Source organism: Lepisma saccharinum, chromosome 26 (assembly GCF_977018435.1).
Source record: "Lepisma saccharinum chromosome 26, izLepSacc3.1, whole genome shotgun sequence".
In the NCBI taxonomy this organism is placed as follows: domain Eukaryota; kingdom Metazoa; phylum Arthropoda; class Insecta; order Zygentoma; family Lepismatidae; genus Lepisma; species Lepisma saccharinum.
In genome coordinates this window covers 13221719-13238263 of record NC_139254.1, presented here as the reverse complement: position 1 = coordinate 13238263, position 16545 = coordinate 13221719, and the positions used below count along the sequence as shown (strand labels likewise).

General features: G+C 39.3%; 1 protein-coding gene across 6 annotated transcripts in view; it reads left to right on the top strand.

The window, feature by feature from the left end:
* Nucleotides 1-16545, top strand: part of RhoGAP93B (MyTH4 and RhoGAP_KIAA1688 domain-containing protein RhoGAP93B) — a 246824-nt gene that overhangs the window by 23734 nt on the left and 206545 nt on the right. The window contains exon 1 of one of the 6 annotated variants that reach the window (XM_083112482.1): nucleotides 5844-6190. The exons of the other annotated variants lie outside the window; for them this stretch is intronic. The gene's annotated coding sequence lies outside the window, so the exon portion shown is untranslated. Of the gene's footprint in view, nucleotides 1-5843; nucleotides 6191-16545 lie in introns of those variants that run through there. 6 annotated transcript variants of the gene reach the window in all.

Here is a 16545-nt window from a genome sequence, read left to right as displayed (position 1 = left end):
AAATGAAATCTTACCTAGACATTTAAACAGGGTGCAATTTGCGATTTTATCAGAGGGGGAACTATTTTTTTTACCTATGTATTAGGTATACTTATAATTGGACATTAATTGCTTAAAATCTAATTGTGATATCAACTACAGATCAAATTTTTCACATCAGACAGACACTTAAAAAAAAGTGGGAATATAATCAAAATGTCCATCAGCTATTCATTGATTTCAAAAACGCATATGATTCGGTCAAAAGAGATAAATTATATAATATATTAGTAGAGTTTGGAATACCTAAGAAGCTTGTTAGTATGATAAAAATATGCACCAGTGAAACAGAAAGTAAAATTCGTGTAGGTATTAATATGTCTGACAAATTTACAATTCATGATGGGTTAAAACAAGGAGATGCATTATCTCCATTGCTCTTTAATTTTGTCTTAGAATATGCTGTTAGGAAGGTAAACGAAACTAAAGAAGGACTAAAATTAAATGGTGTGACTCAGTTGTTAGCATATGCAGATGATGTAGACTTCCTGGGGGATGATGTGAATACAATTAAGAATAATGCTAAAATATTTTTCAAAACTGCTAAAGAGATAGGTTTGGAAGTTAACAAAGAGAAAACTAAATATATGCTTACAGGCCGAAACCAAGTGTTACGTAATAATCAAAATCTAATTATTGATAACAAATCGTTTGAAACAGTTTCCAAACTCAAATACTTAGGAGTAATATTAACAAATGAAAATTATATTAAAGAGGAAATAAAAAGTAGGCTTAATTCGGGAAATGCATGTTACTTCTCTCTTCATAAACTTTTGTCTTCTCGTTTAATATCTAAGAAACTAAAAGTTAAAATATACAAAACAGTAATATTGCCTGTAGTATTATATGGGTGTGAAACTTGGTCCCTTACATTAAAAGAGGAACACAAATTGAGAGTATTTGAAAATAGGATCCTTAGGAAAATCTTTGGACCTAAAAGGGATGAGGAGACAGGTGAGTGGAGAAGGTTACATAATTTAGAACTACATAATTTGTATTCATGTCCAGACATTATTAGAATAATTAAATCAAGAAGACTTAGGTGGGCAGGCCATGTGGCACGAATGGGAGAGGAAAGAGGAGTTTACAGGATTCTTGTTGGGAAACCTGATGGTAAGAGACCAGTAGGAAGGCCAAGACGAAGATGGAGGGACAACGTCGAGATGGACCTAAGGCAAATCGGTAGGGATGGAAAAGAGTATATAGATCTTGCTCAAGATAGGGACAGATGGAAGGCCTGTGTTGCTGCAGCCATGAACCTTCGGGTTTAAGAAGGCTAGAGAGTTAGTTAGATATCGAATGCAACACAAACACAACGCCATTTTATGTTAAACTCTAAAGTCAAATTGTAAGAAAATTACATTAGTCAGATGAATGCACGAGATAAATGAGACTCGCTGCAGGTTCTATTGGTAGATTTTGGATTGGATTTACAAGGTCGCTGGGAGTAAGATGGGAATATTTGATTGACTTATTTATTTTACTTCGCATTTCTGCCACTTTTGGCTAATCGCGAAGATGAAGATGAGTGATGATGATATGATGAAATTGATGGAAACTCAAAAATAACACCCATGGGCAGGCCAGGATTCGAACCTGGGACCTCAGGCGTCATACCGCGCTATGCTAACCCCTCCGCCACGGAGTCCGGTGAGGTGGGAATGTGTTTTGGATTTTCTTTGTAGATGCGAAAATCTTTAACTGTGACGCGCACATGCTTCTGCTTACATTAAAATTTACCTTTTCACATAAACGATAAATTGACATGTCATCCTAAAACACACGCATGTATCTGCATTTAATACCACTACATACGAAAATAAACCTTGGCCGGCTCTTCACATTGTCCACCAAAAATTGAAAAGAAAGAATAAACTTTTGAGCGTACGGCTTTCCTTGCTACTTCTGAGAGCTGAAGAATTTCGGTTTTGTAAATGTACCGAATGATATTACTTTCAGTACTTGAAGAGCGTCATTAGGTACAGCTAATTATATTACAAAGAAATGATTTGTCAATTTTTTCACAAATATTTCAAAGTTAGACTTCTTACGAATTGATTGGAACCATCTGAACTCATTTTTTTCTTTCTTAATACAACACCCTATAGGTGTCTGAGAAAATACCAAATACATGGCTTCTAAAAGGCATTGGATGTGGTAATCTGCCATAAATTGTTTAAAGGTATTTTTATGCGTAGCTATGAGACTTTTAAAATTAGAGAACGGAACTGAAGTGGAACTCTTCATGGAGTTGTCTCGGTACATATGGGAAACAAAATGGTAATCCTTGTTCTTTCCAACTGTGAAATAAAATTTTGCATAACATCGATCGTTGCTTTGTTATTCACGAATGAAATCCGGGAGTTATTTCTGCTGCACCCTGTATACTCGATGGTTTTCTCCGCTGAACTTATTGGAAGGCAAGGAATTTGCCTCATACGGCTTTGAAGGATTCCAAAGATTTATGCACACTACTAATGATAATATCCATAAAATATTAATCAGGAACTTTACTTTTCGTTAATTGGATCCTTTTTTTGTTATTCATTAAATATTCAATTCTATTTCTATTTCTATTTGACATTAAATTCCTTGCCAGGGCAGTTGTTTTTGCGCAAATCTTGGCGATCTTAACTACACGTACGCTAGATAATGAATACTTGTTGTTATATTTCTATTCCTTTACTAACTTTTACCTATGCATGTAATAATAACAATACAATATTAATTAATGTACATATCTAATTAATTAATATATTAATTTAATTAAATATAATTATCCTAATTATTATTATTGCTACACTTGATTGGACATATATATATATATATATATATATATGGGAGGCTGAATTTTGTACCCCCCAAATGAAAAACGTTCCTGCGCCACTGGTCCGGACAAGGAAGACGAAACTACCTGGAAAGGACGATTCCAAACGCGAGAGGGGCAGCAGGGAGAAGCACTCGCCAAACTATCCTGTGGTATTTCGCTTTGTTGTGTTTATTACCGCTTTCTGTGTTGTGTTTGTGGTGGCTCTTACAATTCGCAGCAAACCGTTTCGAAGTGGAATGAGGAAAATTGGGACGTTTGGCCCCTGTTGCACATTCTACAAAACACCCTCGTTATGCTAGAAAATGTCACAAGCCATTCAGTTACTACATTCATATTTATAATACTATATACAACAATATTATTATTATTGAATACTATCCTGAGTAATGTTGTGTACATTTGTGCTAATTATAATCTTTACTAAGAAGATCAATTTAATTGAATGATCTAAAATAAAGCTACTGCTTTACAAACAAGTTTATCTACTAATGTGACGATATGAATACTTTCCTGATATGTTCTGTTTGCTGATATAGTATATGACTGGCTTACATAACCCTTACATAATTCGTAAACATCTCTGTATTTATTTTGGCGGGAGATGTTACTACGTTCAAACTTCATTGCTGTTTCTACAGCAGACGATTTTCAAGGAACCCGCTTCCTGTCCAAAGCTCCGTCACCCCTATTTAGCCACTGAACGCGTCCGGTTGGCGCATGCGCACTTCCGTCCATGGTCTCGGCTAAGGCAGCCAGACAGTATGTGTGTGTCCCTTCATCAATTTCATCATATCATCACTCACCCCATCTTCGCAATTAGCCTTAAAAGCGAAGTAAAATAAAGCAAATCAATCAATGGTACAACTTACTACCGTGCATCGTGTATTGCACCTTGATTTCTACCATTACCTGGCTTTTCTGTCAGAAAGGAATGTTGCCGACCTTGAAACAGCGCGCTAAGACGCCAGGGGTCCCGGGTTCGAATCCTTGCGTGGATATTCTTTACGGGTGTTCCTTCATATCATCAGTCATCCTCATCTTTGCGACGTCAACCAATTGTTGGCACAGCGTGGTTCAGAGTACAGTTGCGTTTACCGAGGGTTCGTAGCGTCCGTCAAACAAAATTCTTTATTAAGAAAATATGTTTGCTTTATTGACCTTTGAATGCTGTAAAAAACATGTCTGGGAAAATTTCATTTTTGGACTGGAAATGTCAGGGAATTTCATAAAAAAAAATCGTAGCAACCCTGTGTTCGTATTCAAGTTTTATCAATGGCCTGACTCCCCTTTCAAAAAAAATCTGTCGACCCCCACGACACTATGTTATACTATATAATTCGAGGCGATTTTTTTATAAATGGAAACGAGACTAATACTGCTCCTAGTCTCATCTTGCCACCATCCATCACTGGCGTGCCCAGGATTTTCGAAAGGGGAGGGGTTACATATATTTTTTTTTAGTAGTCAGCCTTAATTTTCCCATGTTTTCCTTCCTTTAACGTTTTTTTAGGAATACTGGGCCAATGGGGGGTATGATCCCCCCACAAGCCCCTTTGGGCATGCCATATAGTGGAGGAAACAGCCTTACAGGGAGAGTTTCCTTTTCGCCACACCCGAGATCGAACCCGAGTCATCCGCACTTAAGCCGGACGCTTTACTCACTTATCCCAGCAAGACTAAGAGAAGGGAAATGTTAATGTGGAAACATTAGCAGGTTACGGGAAAAGTCACCGCTAACTGACTCCATAACGTCTGCTGTTTCGTGTAGCTCTGCTCTAGCGTAAAATTCGTCATGAATATTTAACGTGAATGTCAGATGGGAGGTGCTGATTGTTTGGGTAGTACGTTCAAGAGAGACAGGTGAGATAATAGTGGCAACCCTGCCTCTCGGTGAATAGCTGTTTCTCATGAAGCGCAGTGTCTATCAGTGTTGGTAGATCGACAGAAATTTCCCTCTGGGTGTGAAAATCTCATTCTAGGTTGAAAAAATTCGGCAAGGAAGAGAAACAATTGAGGATTTCTTTTCTTTCCTGTTTCATTTTCAAAATAAAGGGTATTTTCTTTTCTCAGGAAAGTTGGTTTAGAAAAGAGATTTGTTAAAAACAGTGGTTATTTTCCTTAGTACAGGGGAGTTTTCCTTAGGCAAGGGAATAATTTTATTACACAATAGTAATTTTATTGTGGTAAGGGAATAATTTCTCAAAGGAAGGTTTTTTTAAAGGGAATTTTATGGGATTTTTAGTTTAACCCAGTCGCCACAAAGATGCTTAGATGAAATGGATGGGAAAGTCTCAAACACACCAATACAGAACACAGGACATAATCCCATACGGGTATTATCACAGACTTGTTTGTGGTATTATTCTGGCTCTCGTTCCAAGGCTGTGGCATCCTCCCTGGTCAAAAAAGATCGTCAAAGGCAGCTAAAGATGGCAAAATGAGGACTGACTGCTGAAAAGTATACGTACCCTTCCCCTCCCGTCCCTTTTCGAAAATCCTGCGCACGCCACTGGTCCAAGAAGGCTGTTGAGAGAGGTTGGCATTTTAGGACGCGTCCATGTTTTAGATGTTTAGAATTAATCTTTTTCAATTTATTATTATTATTATTGATTTATTCATTGTTTCAATTGACCGTATTACATATATATACTAAAGATGTCAGATATTACTTTATACATGTAATGCTTTTTTCTTATGTTTTTATTCAATTTATATTTTTATATTCAATCTATATCCATTAATCTTATGTGTAATACTTTTCATATTTTTTCAATGTAGATTCTTTATTGCATCTTTGTATTGTATTAATAAAAGGGTCTGTTGTACAGTCATGGACACTTCTGGGTTGTTTATTATGTAGAAGAGGGCAATTTTGGAGACGAGAAAGGGAATTTTTTAGGTAAGGGAAATTTTCCGCTACGCGTGAGGGAATTTCTGTCAAATCGAAGTTGCCGACGCCAGTAGTGCACGGAGACCAGCCAGGAGCGGTTCGCGTTTCCCGCGGTGCGTGATGTAGCTGAGTGTTATCCGGTGCACGGTCTTCTTTGTGTGTGTGTGTGAATGCAGTTGTGTGGGGATGTGTCGTGGGCGCAAGGAGTCGGCCCTTTGACTCGAGGAGAGAGGAGTCAAGATATTGATTTGTGGCTGGGTGTTTGGGAACCGTTCAACCAGCGGAATAAGAAACACGGGACAGCTGCGTCGAGGAACGTACAGACGGTTTTCTTCCCCCTGGAAGGATGTTCTTTCCCTCTCCATGTTCTTTAGATCCGTTCGTCCAGACCGAGGCGAGAAGTAGGGAAGCGTTCGGCTGAGGCGTTGGATGTAAGTGTTGTCTCTTGATTGTTTTATGCCTCTCACCCATGGGCGTCCGGAAGAGGGGGAAAGGGGGGCGGAAATGAATGTGTACCTAAAAATTATATATTTCACACATAATTTCATTTCAATCACAGTAATTTGTTAATTATTATAAATTCGTTGAAGAAGCATGATAATTTCAGACTGAAATAGTGTTTTTTGAGAGGGCATCACTATTTTGGAGGAAAATATGCGTCCTTTGCCCCCCCCCCCCCGGAAAAAAAATACCTTGCTTGCCCCTTCCTGGAAAAATTCCTCCGGACGTCCATGCTCTCTCCCATTTTCAAAACTATTTTTTTCTAATCCTAGATGAACTATAGCATGTCTTATCCCCTTATAAGAGTGATTTATCCACACACCCCCCCCAAAACCTTAATTGGAGTTAGGTGGTAGGCCAGCAACAGCTGAACCTCGCCCAGCAATAAAGTCAATGCAATTCAATTCCCCCAAAACTTTTTCACAGAGGCTCAATTTGTGGTCATTTTGGCTTACAATTTACCCTTACTCCTCTAAATTTGAACTTACACCCCCCCCCAAATGGGAAATTCTGGATAAACCCCTGCCTTATAATCAAGAGCTGCTGGATCCTATCCCCAGTGGAAGCACATTTCACCTGGTTCGATTGATTGATTTGTTGTTTTAAGTCCACTTTATGCACAGGAAGGCTAATCGGGACTGGATCTACAGGTTAAAGTGGGATCTAAACCACTGTGCCTCCACCGGGTATCGAACCCGGGACCCCTTGATTACAAGACGACGTTACCACTACGCCATCGGGGAGGCCCACACAGTGGTTCGAGTCATTAACGTATCCATACCCCCCTAACAACAACCCTATTAAAAGGCTCAAATTTATGATCGTATTGGTCTAAATGCTTACACCCCCTAAGCACAAACTTGCACCTCCGCCCAATGGAAAATTCTGAATAAACCCCTGGTTCGATTTCCACTTTAAACTGTAGCCCCACACCCAATTAGGGGGTGACCTTCATTAAATGCACTCAAAAGTAACCTCGCTTCCACGTACATCTCAGTGCCTGCAATTTGCAGGACAACGAGGTTCTGGCGTCTGGACTCTCAGGCAGTATAATCCTCTGTGAGACTTGTGTTGGGGTGTTCTGTCTATTTTGTCTTTGTGATTGTCATTTCATCTTATCACCATTCAACATCATCTTCGCCATTAACCAAAAGTGGAAGAAAGGCGAAGTAAAGTAAACCAAATCAACGAACCAACCAGTTCCGATTAGACTACGGTATTTGAGCTTTAAGTGAACGCAAATCAAATTTTGATAAACAAACTTGGTGTCAGGGTTGTTAAAGGTCCAGGAATTTTAAATATATCTGAATTCCGGTCCAGGAGATAAAATCAGCAAGCGTAAATGGGTTCTGGACCGTAAAGAAACTTTTTATCTGTAAAGTATTTCAATTCGGTCCAGGAACCTTTTTTTCAGATCAATTTAAATACGGTCCAGGAACATTTTTTCCGGATGAATTTAAATTCGGTCCAGAGACATTTTTCCGGCTCAATTTAAATACGGTCCGGGAACCTTTTTTTTTTGGATCAATGTAAATACGGTTCAGGAACCTTTTTTCCGGATCAATTTAAAATCGGTCCAGGATCATTTTTGCAATGAAACAATACGCAACTTGGACCGAATTTAAATTGTGAGAAAAAAGTTTTCGGTCCTGCAGCGGAGCCCAATAGAACCCATTATAATTTATGTGTTCATGGACATTTAACAACCCTACACTAGTACACAGTATCCGTGTCGAAAGTTCACAAAATATTTTTGCATTTCCAAGCAACCAGCTACAGTATGTGCGAGTGTGTGTGTTGCTTCTATTATAATTTAAATAATACATATTAGATGTAAACATACAGACGTACTGGTAAAGCTTTTAGATCCGGACTCATTCTCAGGAACTCGACGTAATACACTCCGGTAACTGCAATACTGTAGTGCAGGCCAAATGAGACTCTTGACACCTTGACTCACAGCCAGTGTTGTCCATATATGTATGTGATTAGCCCAAAGTGGCAGAAAAGCCACATTAAATAAACTAAATCAGTGTAAGGAACTGGCAAACCGTCGATAAAAATGAAAGAATGAAGCCCGTTTCTACTTCCCCTACCCAGATATAGTTATGTAAACCACTCATTTCTCTACATGGATACTTTGCAGGTTGTGGTGCCTTGACTTGCAGCCAGTATAGTCCTCTGTAGGAATTGTGTTGTGTCGTCCACGTGATTCACCCTTCATCTTCGCAATTATCCAAAAGTGGCAGAACGCGAAGTAAAATACATTATTCATTAATTCTAGATAGATACGTGGGTCGTTCAATATATAAGTTTCCGTATGCTGTAAAAAAATATTTTTAAGATACCTTAGAAAACTATACATACATGTGTAGGAGGCTCCTTCCTCACTTCTCCACATAATCCCGATAGAGATTCAGGCATTTGTCCCACCGTTGCACCAATTTGTCCATACCCTTTGCAAGAAAATCAGGGCTCTGGCTAATGAGAACTATTCTCACATTCCGCTTCACTTCTTCATCTGTTTCGAAACGGTAACCTTGAAATTCAGACTTTAACACCAGAAAAAGATGGAAATCACTCTGCGCTAAATCGGGGCTGTATGGAGGGTGGGACAGCCGTTCCTACCCCAATTCTTCAATTTTGTGTTGTGTTTGCACTGCTGAGTGGGGGCGAGCGTTATCGTCAAGAAGAATGACACCAGCTGACAGGAGAACTGGTCGCTTATGTCGAATTTCGTTTTTCAGTTTATCCAATGTTTGACAATAACGGTCAGCATTAATTGTTCTTCCTCGTTCCAAAAAGTCCATAAGCAGAACGCCCTTAGCATCCAGCTTCTGAACTCCTTATGACGCGAGCCCGCGTTTTCCGAACAAGCATTTACTTTTCGCCCTTGAGCGCATGCGCCTTCACGTCTGATAACGAATCGATTGTTGTTCCTTGTAGACGAAGGATGGCGCTTGTCAACCATGTGCTTATTTTTAATGGCATTGCTTTATACAATATTTTATAGCACAGGGAAACTTATATATTGAACGTCCCTAGTACTAACAAAGTGATGAACCATTATCAGACGAAAGTATGATTCTGTGTTACAAATTAGTTTCAGATTATTCCGACATGGATTATGCAGCTCCATAAGCTGGTATTTATTCATACCATTCGTCTAAGTAAATTCCTTTTTTCTATAGTTGGCGCCCATTGTGTTGTGTTTTTATCTTTTATAATTCGTGTAAAGCAGCCGGCTTCCGTGGCGGTGTGGTTAACACATAGCGCCACGAGGCCAGAGCTCCTGGATTCGAATCCCAGCCTTGGCAGGTGTTCTTTGTGAATGTCCCTTCATCAGTTTCATCATATCACTCATCTTCATCTTCGCGATTAGCTAAAAGTGGCAGAAAAGCGAAGTAAAATAGACGAAATCAATCGAATCGTACAAAGTAGTACTCGCTTTATGACGGAAATTTACATTTTTTTTATTTTATCGTTTGGTCAGCTTTGAAACTTCCTTTCCAGGTAAGACGCTTATACTGCTTATAGTGGGTTTTTGAACCCTTATATCAGTCTCTTTTTGCATGTATTGTTCTTTAGATAATATCACATTATCAGGTGTCAGGCACTAGAGAAGCATTATAGTTAGTGGCTCCTTGTTTTTTGCTTTCAATGTCACTGTTTTTTTTAGAAGCTTTCATATTTTTTACTATATGGTTCGATATTTGTCCTGCTGCTTGGCATAGGTGAGGAGAAAATAGCCATTTTTAGTGAAAACATATTTCTTATCGCCATTATTATTGAATTGCCTCCCTGGGGAGGCGCGAGAACTTCTGCAAGAATATTTCTTTTGTTCTGATAGTTTGGAATGTGTTTAAAAAATCTTATTCTGTATTATTACAACTCACGATGATTGTCCATCGGCTATGTCATATCCCGTGTGTTTTTTTACCACGTTGTTTTCCCCAGTTCTTTTCTGCTTTCATTTGAAATTTTGATTGTATCAAAATTTCGGAAGGGGCTGTAACCCTATAAGCTCCCTCCGTGCGTACGCCAGTTCATGGAACTATTTATGCTTTCCATTAAGTGGTATACAATATGAAGAATTCTGGGTCTCTCCAATGGTAACGTCGTCGCCTTGTAATCAAGTGGCCCCGGGTTCAATTCCGGGTGGAAGCACCTAGTGGTTCGGATCCCACTTTAACCTGTAGGTCAATTCCCGATTAGCGTGTCTTAGAACAAGAACTCAAAGTCAATAGGAAGAAAAAGAAAGAAAGTCGAATTACTCTCGTGATATTCCTGGGCCATGTCAGGCAGTGCTGGGGGGACTGATTCGGTTATCGGTATCCTTTATGTCAGGGGTTCTCAACCTTTTTGGGCCCTTTGCGTCCTCAAATTAGTCCACGCCCCCTCCCTCTATGCGTAATGAATTATTGATGTACAAAACTGTGCTGTTAGGGTTAATAAATCTAACTCAAATAATATTTTACAATGCTTTTATTATTACAGACATTAAAAAATACTAATACTTGTTTTGTTGATACAACATTTTCATCATACATTACAAAGCATTCCCCTCACTGCAGTTAAAATTTCAAACTACATCATTTGGTTTTATTTCTTAAGAACACAATTAATGAGTGACAGAGAGAACTATTTGCAGAAGTTTCTTTTCTGAGACCTACACAAGGGGTTTGTGTTTGCCACAACTTTTTTTTTTTTTGGGGGGGGGGGTAATTCATGTATATATTTTTCATTGTTCACCACGTCTCCCCTGAAATTCTCCAACGCCTCCCCAGGGGGGCGCGCCCCCAGGTTGAGAACCCCTACTTTATGTAGTGGTGCGAAAAAGAACAGCGTCAGAAAAATAATAAACAGAAAATTTCTTTTCAATTCATTGTTACAAATTGCCGACTGGATAAAAGGCTTCAGAGTGCTTTTATTTTACACCGCAACTCAACAATGAGGAAAACGCGGTGAGCGTACAATATAGACGTCGAAAAATTATAATCTGACAAACAGTCGTAAGCACCACTCGTCACGTACGCCCATTTGTCAGATAATACAACATTCGAAAGTGTCGCATACGCCAGTCATGTTTTCTATACAGAAGAAACTAATAAAGATAGAGTTACGCCTGTTTGTCAGGTGAAAGATTAATACATTATACATCATTAGGCAAAATATCTCACAGGGAGTTTCCTTTTCGCCACACCCGAGATCGAACCCGAGTCATCCGCACATACTCGATGGAAAATGAATGCAAACCTAAAATTCATTTCACGCATACAATTTCGTTCAGTGGCAGTAATTTATGTTAATTACTTTAAGGGCGCTGCAGGAACATGATAACTTCAAACTGAAGGGATTTTGAGGGAGCAACACTGTTATGGGGGAAAATATGCCTCGTTTACCCACTCTGAAAAGAAAATCACCTTGCTTGCCCCTCCCTAGAAAAGAATACTGCGGACGTACATGTCCTGGGCATATTACTTATGCAAGAACCTGAAATGGTCTGGATGTATACAGACCTCCACGAACACGTAGTTTAGACCACGCGGCGTAGCTTGTTCATACATAAAGAAAAGATATAAGGGCTACGGGCTTGCCATTATTGACTTATGATAAGAATTTCCTTGAGTTGTCTTTCCGTTCGACTTTTATCAGGGAACTGAATATTGCAGGGATAAGCTGCTAAAATGTGATTGGTTTTAGATGTTCAAATTTTTAAATTCGCCCAATTCCAGCGACTGTTATGCATAGTATGTTGTTGGTAGAATTGGGTTATTTCCAGTCGTTCACTGTGCTCTCCCCAGAAATTGTGTATTGTTTAGATGCCATTCTCGATGAGATTATTTTTTTTAGACTTTTGCAAAGGCACCCAAGAGACAGCCTCACTTTCACTTAACACTCCAGGTAAATGCAATGTTAGGCCTCTGGAACCACATCCAGTATAATCCTCTGTAGAAGTGTGTGTTGTCTTTGTATGTGTTGAGGGTGCCTTTACACCGCAAGTTTTTTATTATTATTATTTCTGCCACTTTTGGCTAATCGCGAAGATGAGGATGCTCAGAGCGGGATTCGAACCCGTGACCCCTGGAGTCGCATTGGGTTGTGCTAATGAGCACCAAGGAGGTCGGCAAGCCTAAGCTGTTATTTAACATACTAGGTAAGGAGATTTAAATCCTCCGAAGATTTTAGTTATCGTAAGGGGCTTGGCCCCGTATAATGTGACGGGTGCAAATAACCTATGTGCTGGCGCACTCAAAATTTTCGTTTCAATCAATCTTTTTTTAGACGTTTCAAATTTGCTCTGAATTTAATTTTTTTTGCAAACTAGAACATCTTTATCATTTGTGCATTATAATCTTGGAAATGTTAAAGATATCGACCTATGACTAAAAAAGTCAGCGAATGTAATACAATAGTGATTTCAATACGTCCCAGTTTTTCGGGACAGTCCCGTTTTTTTTCTTTCAGGTGCGAGATATTCTCCATTCCATCACTTTCCTTCAAGTTGGCAAAACTGCTCCAGTTGGAAGCTGCAGATTCTATTTTATTCCCGCTCTGTAACAAGATAAGCGAGTGTTTATTGTTGGCGCCATAAGCCTGGAAGCGTGTCATTGTGGATGTGGAAGTGAAGAGTCAATCCACCCCTAGGGGCTTCGGTGCGTGGAGGATGTGGTATGAGTACTTTGACTACGTTGTTGATGGCGACAAAGTTGTAGAAATAAAAGGAAAGCCAATTCTGGAATTATATCCTTTTTTGTGTGATACCGATGTCCCGGTTCTTCATTTGCAAAATCTTGAAGAAAGAGATGGATGGAAATGAGAAAGAGGCTCAACCCCATGATTGTTGTACTTGTGATTTACTCTGGCGTACGCAGAGGGGGCTAGCTGATGGGACTACAGCCCCTCCAAATATTTTAATAAAAGAAAATTTTCAAATTAAACCAATAAAGAACTCGGAAAAAAAACGAATTTCGAAGAACACGTGTTTGTATGCAAAACTTGGAAGGGAGCTTGGAAAGTCATGGAGAATATCATCTTTCATTACCGCGTAGTTGATCTGATGGTAGCTAAAGGGTGGCGCAAAAGTCATCATCCTATTTGAACTGACCTTAATTTTGACATCTTGTTGTTTATATCAGTAGTGTTCTGTCAGTTAAGTAGAAGATACTCACGAAATTTATTGTGTGCGAGAATGAATAAGTATACCGCACAAGAACGTGGAAAAATTGTGACAATTTTGCGTGACACTTTTCTGGGCAGAGTAATATCTCGTTTTGGTGATTTGCCATGGCCGAGTAGATCCCCGATTTGATCGCTCCAGATTTTTTCCTTTAGGGATATATTAAGTCATTGGTTTATGTGAATAAGCCAGGACAATATTCAGCATGAAATTGAAAACATTTCTCCGCAGATTTCCAACACTATGGAAAACGCAATAAAAAGAGCCCAAATTTGCATCAATTCGAATGGTGGTCATTTATTGGATGTTATCTTTAAAAATTGAGGACATAAAACTTACAAGTATCAATAACAGTTTAACATCTACTTTGTTAATTTAAAACTCAAGCTATGGGCTAAGAAAATCAGGTGATGACTTTTATGCCACCTTGTATAAGCCAGCGTTATAAATATGCTACGTAAAATTAAAAACAATATATATTCTAAAGAATCACATCGTTCCCGTTATACCCGGTAAATGAATATTTAATAACACAATTTTTCCATTCATTTACTATTATTAGGCATATTTTGTTACAACTTTATGCCTTTGTGTAGGCAGTTTTAAGGGTAATCGCCATTGCGCTCTCCGAAGATTGGCACCAGGTACTGAGGAGATGAGAGAGAGAGTGGGGCAGTAATTCATCCACCACCCCTCCCAACGCCCCCTAAAACAATCTGGATTTTAAGCAACACCCCTACATTTTCCACAAACTACGATTTTTCTTCATTTTGGTTATAAATGTCCCTTTACACCCCGTAAAAATTACTTTGCCCACCCGCACGTGGATAATTTCGGATAAATCCCCGAGTGGGAGTGATAAGTTTTATTGCTCCGTCCAAATATTACAAATATCTTTTAGTAAAACGATATATAGGCGATTCGACAAAATAGTATCATCAATGGCGATATACCCCTATTGCAAACCCTGATCCAAGCAAAAGTGCTTGGAGGGCAAGAGCTTAAGATTTACACCCGTTCAGACTTTGTAAACAAGTGGCCATTATCTTCCATGTTGGATTTAGTAGTCTCGCTCGTATTGGGCGAATTCCATTCCGGCGTTGCATTATAACGTCGCTTGCCCTTTCGTGTGATGTTCTCGCGAGCAGATGAATTATTCATATCTCCATCTCCCTGATGTAAACAGAGGAAAAAAGGCACGATACAGCTGTTGACGCAGCGGCACTTGGATGAGTAGTATTTGTTTCATGAGAAGAGATTCGTAAATACAAACTGTTGGATGAAAGCGCCTGTTGTGTTCTGGGCTAGCCATGTGGTTATTATTTGGCGTGGAGGAATATGTTTAATCTATTTAATTAAAGGGTAGTGTTTGCATTGCTTGCTGGACTTTTTTTTTAAATTTGTACTTTTTCTCACTCATTACACAGAACATGTGTTTGGAGGAAACAACCAATTGGTAATGGAAACAAAGCGTTTGTTTAATGAGGAGGCACATCCAGCAGATGACGATCCATGGTTAGGGATGCGCCCCAACCTCTCAGTTCATGGTTCGCTGGCATATACAGAGCGGCGACTAGCGCGCCGGGAAGTGAGAGCGCGTCTGGCGGCAAACTGGATGCAACATCCGCTTAACTGGAACCGCTAGCTATGTAATGAAATAATCTTGTACAATTACACGTACCTTGTTAGAAGATGTGTTGGAAATGTTGTCTTCCTGCATCCACACATTTACGGCATCTTTTTAGGAAATTTTCACTTAACACATATCAGTTCCTCCTCTGAAGTTGCTTCAATTTCTCCCCTGGCGTATAAAAGCTTGGTAGCTCGCCACCCTGTCACGGAAATGTCTGTTTATTGCGCAAAGCGCCGGGAGGATTTGTGACGAGTATGTTCCAATCGTGCTCCAACGTCGTCTAGTTTCTCCTCAGTAAGTACAGTCTTAGAAAAAAATACCTGGGCCACGGGACGTAGAATTTCGTAACGTCTTAAAGCCTGTTGTTTATGCAACCCAAATAACAAAATATTCGCTTAAGTTTGCCTGGTGATTCTGAGTTCTCGGGAAGGATTGAGCTTTGATAGCATGAGTCACATGACTCGTGCCCCAGCCACGACAAACAGCTGGGTGCTACGATGCCTCCAGAAGAAAATTTCAGGAACTGGTTTCTTGACAATACCTACTCGTAAAGAAATACTATTCTTTCAAGTGATATTGGAGTCATTGTCAAGAGGTTCGCTGAAATGATGGTTCTCATCACAGACCACATGCCACACGTTAATTGTTTAAGTCCAGTTCATGCACTGGACCTACAGATTAAAATGGGATCCGAACCAAATGCCTCTCTATTTGGTATTGAATTCGGAAGCCTTTCATTACATGGCGAAGACGTTACCACTACGACATCAGAGAGGCAATGGAACCCCTTGAGAAAGAGATAAGCGAAAATTGCTACGTGACAAACCATATTTGCCCGTAAATTTTAAAAATAAGACAATATTTTGTACTGACAGTTTCGAACCGTGGGAGAGGCATATATTTTTTTGTACCATCGTCCATTTCACGAGTTTATAATTCTTCCTCACCGACATGAGTAACGCGAGTGGTAGAAGAAAAGCGAAGTAAAATAACTGAAACAGAAATAAAAGGAAAAAGCGAAATAAATTTTATTCATAATATTCTGCAGTCACTTGAGTTGTATTCACGGGATGCTATCTTTAAAGAAAGCCGTGGTCTCTTCCTTGTCTTTTTTGCTTTCTTTGTGCTCTTGCTTCCCCCGTCACGATTGGTCTAAAACTAATTAATGCGACGTTAATTAAACAATCCAAACAACGAAACAATGCACAATCAACTGCACAAAACAACATTCCAAATGTTTTCGAATCGGAAAACAATTGAGATGCTGTAAAATGACTTAAGATGCAGTAATAAAGTGGGAATTCGGTACCGTATAGAATTAAATCGGTAGAGATGTTCGATTTGATTGGATGTTTGTTATTTAGATTTGCTATTCTTTCACTTTTGGCAAATAGCGACGATGAAGATGAGTGATGCTATGATGAAATTGATGAAGGGACACTTACCAAGGACACCCACGCCCAAGTCGAGAT